The 10,211-nt window shown below is 42.1% G+C and overlaps 1 long non-coding RNA gene across 1 annotated transcript; it reads right to left on the reverse strand.

Moving 5' to 3' along the window:
• Positions 1-1,938: 1,938 nt before the first annotated feature.
• Positions 1,939-9,810, reverse strand: LOC116974221. The gene is made up of 3 exons (XR_004412310.1): positions 9,604-9,810; positions 2,830-2,835; positions 1,939-1,953 (listed from the first exon to the last, which is right to left on the reverse strand). It is a non-coding gene; the product is annotated as an uncharacterized LOC116974221 (long non-coding RNA).
• Positions 9,811-10,211: the final 401 nt, after the last annotated feature.

Consider the following 10,211-nt stretch of genomic DNA (forward strand, 5'->3'; position numbering starts at 1 on the left):
TTCAGATTAAGAATGGAAGATGAACTAAAAGCTAAATGATGGGTAACGGCATGGATAACAGGGGCACAGTGGGTTGTGATTAAATGATATCGTAAGTTAGATGCTATGACAATATGTCAGGTTCACCACCCTCTGGCCAAAGAGATTTTTACCCATCTCCATTCTGAAGGTACATCCTTTTATTCTGATGCTGTACCCTCTGGTTCTATACTCTCCAATTACTGGAAACATACTTTCTACGTCTGCTCTATCCAGGCCTTTCATTATCTGGTCAGTTTCAATGAGATCCCCCCCTCAACCTTCGAAACCTTGTTGTGGCTGTTGATACTCAAAATTAACTCAGGAGACGCAGAGAATTCTTCAAGAAGTTCAAACCTTTATTTGCAAATTAATGCTGGAACACTCAAATCACTTGAGTGTTCATTCCAAACCAAGAGCTGTCCCTTTTTATGGCATGTTTAACTCTGTATGTCCCACCCCCGGTGCATTTTCTTCCATACCCAATCACTTGCAGACATTCCCTTATCAATAACCAATCACTTGCAAACATTCCCTCAGCAATAACAAATCACTTGCATTTACTTTTCTCCTCCTTCCCCAGTAATTTTCCATTCCGTAATCCACCCTCGTTTAAACCACATGGCTTCCCCTTTCTTGGGCCCCTTATTTCTCTTAGCTAGGACTTGATACAGAGTTACAAAGGTCATATAACTGTCACCACTGATTTACGCTAGTGGCTGCAAGAGAATCTTGGGCCTCCGTTATCTCTTACAAAAACAATCAAACCAGAATACAAGGGACAAAGGTCTTCACATAAAGCACAAACATGCAGAGTTTCCAAAGTTTTAAAATACAAAGTATAAAACTTAAATATCTCAAGTATTATAAACACCAAGAATATAAAATATAAAGATACTACACTTCTATAACCCCAGCAAGAAAAGGCCCTCATACTTCAAGACAACAATATACAGCACCCAGCACCTCACTTTAAAATCTGCCATGCCCAATCACAACTACAGACTGTGTAGCGAAAGCAGTTAATGTGATATGTAAGAGGTGATGAACATTTGAGGTGGAAATCTGTTGGCAAAATGCTGCATGCAGTTGTCCCTGAGATGACTCAAATGCAAATTCTGGGGAGAAATGTTCCACTCCTGTTACTGTCAACGGATTTTTCACTCATCTACTTGATTCAAGGATGATAAGTGTGAATTAAATAGGGAGTATGGTATTGATTAATTATGATAACTATTGGCAGGGTCAAGCCCATGTAAAAAAATCTGCAGGTATTGCTGCAACAGATGGCACAATTGTCCTGCTGCTGACAATCATGAGGAAGCGGTTGCTAAGAGGTACAGGTATGGTTCACACAGTATCAAATGGAGTCAGTGTCATTCAGGTGTCTGCTAATTTTCCAGACCTGCCTCCCTCCATTTCAAAGTTGAAAGGTCATAACAAGAAGCAGTTTAAATACTATCTACCTCTTTGGTGACCCTCAGGCTGTCCTTGATCTGACTTTGCTGACTTTGCCTTGCACTAAACGTTGTTCCCTTATCATGTGTAGGAAAAACTGCAGATGCTGATTTAAATCAAAGATAGTCACAAAATGGTGGAGTAAGTCAGCGGGACAGGCAGCATCTCTGGAGAAAAAGAATGGGTCGAGACCCTTCTCTTATCATGTATCTATACACTGTAAATGGCTAAATTGTAATCATGTATTGTCTTTATGCTGGCTGGATAGCATGTGACAAGTGCTTTTCATTGTACCTCGGTACACGTGACAATAAACTAAACTAAACTAAGTTGATTGCTTGACAGGTCCATGATATTCAATTAAATTTGAAGAATTTATTACACTGCCAATTTTACTCTCTGCTTCAATTGTACGCCCTTCCTCCCAGTGATTCCCCATGGTTCATTGTCACATAATAATAATTATAATAAAATAAACTTTTTCTTGTGGCATCAAGTAAATTGATTCCAAATAGTTTAAAATAGAAATGATAAAACTTAAATGTTGTCCAAAATGTATTTTCAATTGTTACATAAAAAACAAAATCTTCAAGTTGTAATGAAACAATATTTGTTATAAAACAAAAGCAATGCAGGCAAAGTTTATTTCCTCACCCAAGTGGAGAAATCATACGATACAATGTTTCCATATTGACATATTCTGTTGTGCTGCAGCAAGTAAGAATTTCATTGTCCCGTCCGGGACATATGACAATAAATCACTCTTGGCTCGTGATTCTTGACATTTCACATGTATCTTTTGCAGTTATTTTTCTTGCAATTATTTTACATTTCTTGCAAGAGCTGTTAAGGTTCATTTTCTTGGATGCCTATCCAATTTATTTTTAAATGATAAAAACGAACCTGCCTTCACAAATTCCACACAGCTACCACTCTCTGAGTAAAGAAGTTCCCCCTCATGTTGCCCCTAAACTTTTGTCCCTTAATTCTCAAATCATGTCCTCTTGTTTGAATCTTCCCTACTCTCAATGGAAAAAGCTTATGCACGTCAACTCTGTCTATCCCTCTCATAATTTTAAAGACCTCTATCAAGTCCCCCCCTTAACCTCCTGCGCTCCAAAGAATAAAGACCTATCTTGTTCAACCTTTCTCTGTAACTTAGGTGTTGAAACCCAGGCAACATTCTATTAAATCTCCTCTGTACTCTCTCTATTTTGTTGACATCTGTCCTATAATTTGGCGACCAGAATTTTACACCATATTCCAGAATTGGCCTCACCAATGCCTTGTACAATTTTAACATTACATCCCAACTTCTATACTCAATGCTCTGATTTATAAAGGCCAGCACACCAAAAGCTTTCTTTACCACCCTATCTACATGAGATTCCACCTTCAGGGAACTATGCACAGTTATTCCTAGATCCCTCTGTTCAACTGCTTTCCTCAATTCGCTACCATTTACCATGTACTCCTATTTTGATTTGTCGTGCCAAGATGTAGCACCTCACACTTATCAGCATTAAACTCCATCTGCCATCTTTCAACCCACTCTTCCAAATGGCCTAAATCTCTCTGTAGACTTTGAAAATCTACTTCATTAACCACAACACCACCTATCTTAGTATCATCTGCATACTTACTAATCCAATTTATCACACCATCATCCAAACCATTGATGTATATGACAAACAACAGTTGACCCAACACAGATCCCCGAGGCACCCCACTAGTCACCGGCCTCCAACCTGAAAAACAGTTAACCACCATTACTCTCTGGTATCTCCCACTCAGTCAGTGTTGGATCCATCTTGCTACTCCACTATTAATACCCAACAATTGACCCTTCTTAACCAACCTTCCATGTAAACCTTGACAAAGGTCTTACTGAAGTCCATATAGACAACATCCACCACTTTACCCTCAACAATTTCCCTAGTAACCTCTTCAAAAAATTCAAGAAGAAGTCAAACATGACCTTCCAGGTGCAAATCCATGTTGACTGTTCCAAATCAGATCCTGTTTATCCAGATGATTATATATATTATCTCTAAGTATCCTTTCCATTAATTTGCCCACCACTAACATCAAACTAACAGGTCTATCATTGCTAGGTTTACTCCTAGAACCCTTTTTAAACAATGGAACAACATGCGCAGTACGCCAATCCTCCAGCACCATTCCCTTTTCTAATGACATTTGAAATATTTCTGTCATAGCCCCTGCTATTTCTACACTAACTTCCCTCAATGTCCTAGGGAATATCCTGTCAGGACCTGGAGACTTATCCACTTTTATATTTTTCAAAAGTGGCAGTACTTCCTCTTCTTTGATCCTCATAGTTTCCATAGCTACCCTACTTGTTTCCCTTACCTCACATAATTCAATATCCTTCTCCTTGGTGAATACCGAAAAAATACATTGTTCAATATCTCCCCCATCTCTTTTGGCTCTGCAGATAGCTGTCCATTCTGCCTCTCTAATGGACCAATTTTATCCCTCGTTATCCTTTTGCTATTAATATAGCTGTAGAAACCCTTTGAATTTACTTTCACCTTGCTTGCCAAAGCAACCTCATATCTTCTTTTAGCTTTTCTAATTTCTTTCTTAAGATTCTTTTTACATTCTTTATACTCCTCAAGCACTTCCTTTACTCCATGCTGCCTATAATTATTGTAGATCTCTCTCTTTTTCTGAACCAAGTGTCCAATTTCCCTTGAAAACCATGGCTCTTTCCAATTATTACTCTTTCCTTTCAACCGAACAGGGACATAAATATTCTGTACTCTTAAAATTTCACCTTTAAATGTCCTCCATTTCTGTACTACATTCTTCCCATAAAACAAAATGTCCCAATTCACTCCTTTTAAATCCTTTCGCATCTCCTCAAAGTTAGCCTTTCTCCAATCAAAAATCTCAACCCTTGGTCCAGTTCTGACCTCCTGCATAATTATATTGAAACTAATGGTATTGTGATCACTGGACCCGAAGTGCTCCCCAACACATACCTCCATCAACTGACCTATCTTATTTCCTAACAGGAGGTCCAGCACTGCCCCTTCTCTAGTAGGTACCTTTATGTATTGCTGCAAAAAACTATCCTGCACACATTTTACAAACTCCAAACCATTCAGCCCTTGTACAGAATGTGTTTCCCAGTCTATGTGTGGAAAATTGAAATCTCCCACAATCACTGCCTTGTGCTTACTGCTAATATCTCCTATCTCCTTACATATTTGCTCTTCCAATTCTCGCTCCCCATTAGGTGGTCTATAATACACCCCTATATGTGTTGCTAAACCTTTCCCATTTCTCAGTTAGAAACATAGAAACATAGAAATTAGGTGCAGGAGTAGGCCATTCGGCCCTTTGAGCCTGCACCGCCATTCAATATGATCATGGCTGATCATCCAACTCAGTATCCCGTACCTGCCTTCTCTCCATACCCTCTGATCCCCTTAGCCACAAGGGCCACATCTAACTCCCTCTTAAATATAGCCAATGAACTGGCCTCGACTACCCTCTGTGGCAGAGAGTTCCAGAGATTCACCACTCTCTGTGTGAAAAAAGTTCTTCTCATCTCGGTTTTAAAGGATTTCCCCCTTATCCTTAAGCTGTGACCCCTTGTCCTGGACTTCCCCAACATCGGGAGCAATCTTCCTGCATCTAGCCTGGTGGTGTCTGTCTGTCTGTCTGGTGAACCTTCTCTGCACTCCCTCTATGGCAATAATGTCCTTCCTCAGATTTGGAGACCAAAACTGTACGCAATACTCCAGGTGTGGTCTCACCAAGACCCTGTACAACTGCAGTAGAACGTCCCTGCTCCTATACTCAAATCCTTTTGCTATGAAAGCTAACATACCATTCGCTTTCTTCACTGCCTGCTGCACCTGCATGCCTACTTTCAATGACTGGTGTACCATGACACCCAGGTCTCGCTGCATCTCCCATTTTCCTAGTCGGCCACCATTTAGATAATATTCTGCTTTCCTGTTTTTCCACCAAAATGGATAACCTCACATTTATCCACATTATACTGCATCAGCCAAACATTTGCCCACTCACCCAGCCTATCCAAGTCACCTTGCAGTCTCCTAGCACCCTCCTCACAGCTAACACTGCCCCCCAGCTTAGTGGCATCCACAAACTTGGAGATATTGCCTTCAATTCCCCCATCCAGATCATTAATATATATTGTAAATAGCTGGGGTCCTAGCACTGAGCCTTGCTGTACCCCACTAGTCACTGCCTGCCATTGTGAAAAGGACCCGTTTACTCCTACTCTTTGCTTCCTGTTTGCCAGCCAGTTCTCTATCCACATCAATACTGAACCCCCAATGCCATGTGCTTTAAGTTTGTATACTAATCTCTTATGTGGGACCTTGTCAAAAGCCTTCTGGAAGTCCAGATACACCACATCCACTGGTTCTCCCCTATCCACGCCACTAGTTACATCCTCGAAAAATTCTATAAGATTCGTCAGACATGATTTACCTTTTGTAAATCCATGCTGACTTTGTCCAATGATTTCACCACTTTCCAAATGTGCTGCTATCCCATCTTTAATAACTGACTCTAGCAGTTTCCCCACTACCGATGTTAGACTAACTGGTCTGTAATTCCCCGTTTTCTCTCTCCCTCCCTTCTTAAAAAGTGGGGTTACATTTGCTACCCGCCAATCCTCAGGAACTACTCCAGAATCTAAAGAGTTTTGAAAGATTATTACTAATGCATCCACTATTTCTGGAGCTACTTCCTTAAGTACTCTGGGATGCAGCCTATCTAGCCCTGGGGATTTATCGGCCTTTAATCCATTCAATTTACCCAACACCACTTCCCGGCTAACCTGGATTTCACTCAATTCCTCCAACTCCTTTGACCCGCGGTCCCCTGCTATTTCCGGCAGATTATTTATGTCTTCCTTAGTGAAGACGGAACCAAAGTAGTTATTCAATTGGTCCGCCATATCCTTGTTCCCCATGATCAACTCACCTGTTTCTGACTGCAAGGGACCTACATTTGTTTTAACTAATCTCTTTCTTTTCACATATCTATAATATCTTTTGCAGTCGGTTTTTATGTTCCCTGCCAGTTTTCTTTCATAATCTATTTTTCCTTTCCTAATTAAGCCCTTTGTCCTCCTCTGCTGGTCTCTGGATTTCGACCAGTCCTGCTGCTTTTTTTGGCTAATTTGTACGCATCATCCTTCGCTTTGATACTATCCCTGATTTCCCTTGTTATCCACGGATGCACTACCTTCCCTGATTTATTCTTTTGCCAAACTGGGATGAACAATTTTTGTAGTTCATCCATGCAGTCTTTAAATGTCTTCCATTGCATATCCACCGTCAACCCTTTTAGAATTAATTGCCAGTCAATCTTGGCTAATTCACGTCTCATACCCTCAAAGTTACCTTTCTTTAAGTTCAGAACCATTGTTTCTGAATTAATAATGTCACTCTCCATCCTAATGAAGAACTCAACCATATTATGGTCACTCTTGCCCAAGGGGGCACGTACAACAAGACTGCTAACTAACCCTTCCTCATTATTCAATACCAGTCTAAAATAGCCTGCTCTCTTGTTGGTTCCTCTACATGTTGATTTAGATAACTATCCCGCATACATTCCAAGAAATCCTCTTCCTCAGCACCCCTGCCAATTTGATTCACCCAATCTATATGTAGATTGAAGTCACCCATTATAACGGTTTTGCCATTGTCGCACGCATTTCTAATTTCCTGTTTGATACCATCTCTAACTTCACTACTACTGTTAGGTGGCCTGTACACAACACCCACCAGTGTTTTCTGCCCCTTAGTGTTTCGCAGCTCTACCCATACCGATTCCACATCCTCCAAACTAATGTCCTTCCTTTCCATTGCATTAATCTCCTCTTTAATCAGCAACGCTACCCCACCTCCTTTTCCTTTCTCTCTATCCCTCCTGAATATTGAATATCCCTGGATGTTCAGCTCCCAGCCTTGGTCACCCTGGAGCCATGTCTCCGTGATCCCAACTATATCATAGTCATTAATAGCTATCTGCACATTCAACTCATCCACCTTATTACGAATGCTCCTTGCATTGAGACACAAAGCCTTCAGGCTTGTTTTTACAACACTCTTACCCCTTATACAATTATGTTGAAAAGTGGCCCTTTTTGATTTTTGCCCTGGTTTTGTCTGCCTGCCACTTTTACTTTTCACCTTGCTACCTATTGCTTCTACCCTCATTTTACACCCCTCTGTCTCTTCGCTCACACATTTAAGAAACCCTTTCCCTTTAACCCCATCCTCCACTATCCCATTCGACACCCCACCCCCCTTATTCAGTTTAAAACCACCCGTGTAGCAGTGGCAAACCTGCCTGCCAGAATGCTGGTCCCACACCTGTTAAGATGCAATCCGTCCCTTTTGTACAGTTCCCCCTTACCCCAAAACAGATCCCAGTGATCTAAGAATCTAAATCCCTGCCCCGTGCACCAGTTCCTCAGCCACACGTTCAGGTCCCGTATCTCCCTGTTCCTGCTCTCGCCAGCACGAGGAACTGGAAGCAAACCGGAGATAACAATCCTGGAGGTCCTGCTTTTCAGCATTTTTCCAAGCTCTCTGAAGTCACACTGCAGAATATTCATCCCCTTCTTTCCGACATCGTTTGTGCCGACATGCACTACCACTTCCGGATGTTCACCTTCGCCCTTGAGGATTTTCTGCACTCTGTCCGTGACATCCTGGATCCTGGCACCAGGAAGGCAGCACACCATCCTCGCATCCCGTCTGTTGCCGCAGAAACCCCTGTCCGTACCTCTCACAATGGAGTCTCCCACTACAATGGTGTTGCCTGCCTTAGGCCTTTTTGGTTTTGGCTCAACAGCCCTATTCGCATCACAAGCCAGTCCGCCGCTCAGTGTAAACACCTCTTCTGTCCCGACAGCTTCTAAGTGGGTGAACCTGTTCACAAGAGGTACAACACCCGGGGACGTTGGCATTCCATGCTTCCCTCCCGTTCTCACTGTCTCCCACCTTCTCTCTTCCAGTACCTTAGGTGTAACTCTCCCACCTTCTTTCTTCCAGTACCTTAGGTGTAACGTTCCACCCAAATAGCCTCCTGAGATGAGCCCTCTAATCAATCCTGCCAAAGCACTGCTGTAATATCTTCCCTGACAAGCAATGCAACACCTCTACCTCTTGCCCCTCCAATTCTATCACACCTGAAGCAACAAAATCCTGGAATATTTAGTTTCCAATCATAGCCATCCTGCAACCATGTTTCACTAATCGCCACAACCATACTTCCAGGTGTCAATCCAGGCTCTAAGCTCATCCACCTTTCTTACAATGCTCCTAGCATTAAAATATACCCATTTAAGAACCCCACCACCTTTTATTCTCTGTTTATTATCTTTTTCTTCTTTCTCCCCTACATGTTGGGTCTGACTTCCCTACATTAGTCAGACTTCCTGTCAATCAGGGTCTTGCCACACCCCACAACCATTGGGTCACTCACAAACTCTCCGTCTTTCTCTCTCTCTGTGCCAGAAGTGACTCAAAATTCGAAGGCAACTTTGTTTTAAACAGTATAGGCTGTTGGCTTGTGAGTTAAAGTTTTTAAGCAGCCTCAATTCTCATGCTTTTTTCTCTTCCAATCTTCTTTAATTTATCTGCTGTTTTCTCTCTCTGGTCATCTGCGTTGTTTAACTCTCTCACTGCTGAATTCAATTACTGCTGCTTCTTCCTCTTCTGCCTCAGCCCTTTCCCTTCAGCTTTCTCATCTGCCTTTTCAGTCTCCAAGTCACTATCAGTATCAGTTTCTTCTGGAGGTGCCCTTCCCTGTAGGGGTGCTTGAGCCTCCCCCCCCCCCCCCCCCCCCCCCCCACCCCTACAGGATCTTATATGAGGGAGGTGGTCTACACTATCCCGACTTTGTTCCTCATTTCCCCATCAAATGTGTTCCTTCATCCACCCTCTTCTATAAACAGGGTTGCCTATGTCAGACAAGGGGTCCCCGGGGTTATATCATGTTAGCGCCTTTTATCTTTTTTTTTTTCCTTTTTAACAGTTTCTACATTCCATATTCCTTCGACTGGCAATGATTCATCTCCCAAACATTTGGTTAGCTTATAACTTAATATTCTATAGTCTTTGTTACTTTTAGGATTCAAATTGCACATGTTGCACAGGTGTTCCCCTGTCACTTTAGTACAAATTGTTACCCATTATTGCAGTGTCTTTTAACTCTTACTTAATTGTGAACGACAAGCTTTCTACCTGCGGAGCCAATCATCGACTACTTTCCTAGTAGCAAAATACGGGCGTTCACCCTGTCACTTTTATCCAGATTATTCCTCATAGCTGCGAGACTCTCTCACCCCAGCCACTTTGTGAATGACAACCTTTTTTAGTTTGCAACGCCAATTGCCAACTACTTTCCCAGTAGCAAAATAAAAGACATTAATTTACGACAAACCATTTCTAGTTTGCTCCATCCAATTGCCGACTACTCTCTTGGTAGCAAAATACATACACAATTGGTCTTATCTTTGTCTGTATCAACGATTTTGGCAGGGCACCAGATCAACCTACTACGAAGGACGCAAGTTTTTCCGGGAGCTTCTTCGGGAGGTCGGTCTCAAGGAGTCCGAATAATGCACTTTTTATCCTCCCCATCAGATCCCGGACAAACTATGGCCTCTTACTCAGTCGTCTGTTGATGGTCCCAGCGAAATCCTGCCG

This window comes from Amblyraja radiata, chromosome 6 (assembly GCF_010909765.2).
Source record: "Amblyraja radiata isolate CabotCenter1 chromosome 6, sAmbRad1.1.pri, whole genome shotgun sequence".
NCBI lineage: Eukaryota > Metazoa > Chordata > Chondrichthyes > Rajiformes > Rajidae > Amblyraja > Amblyraja radiata.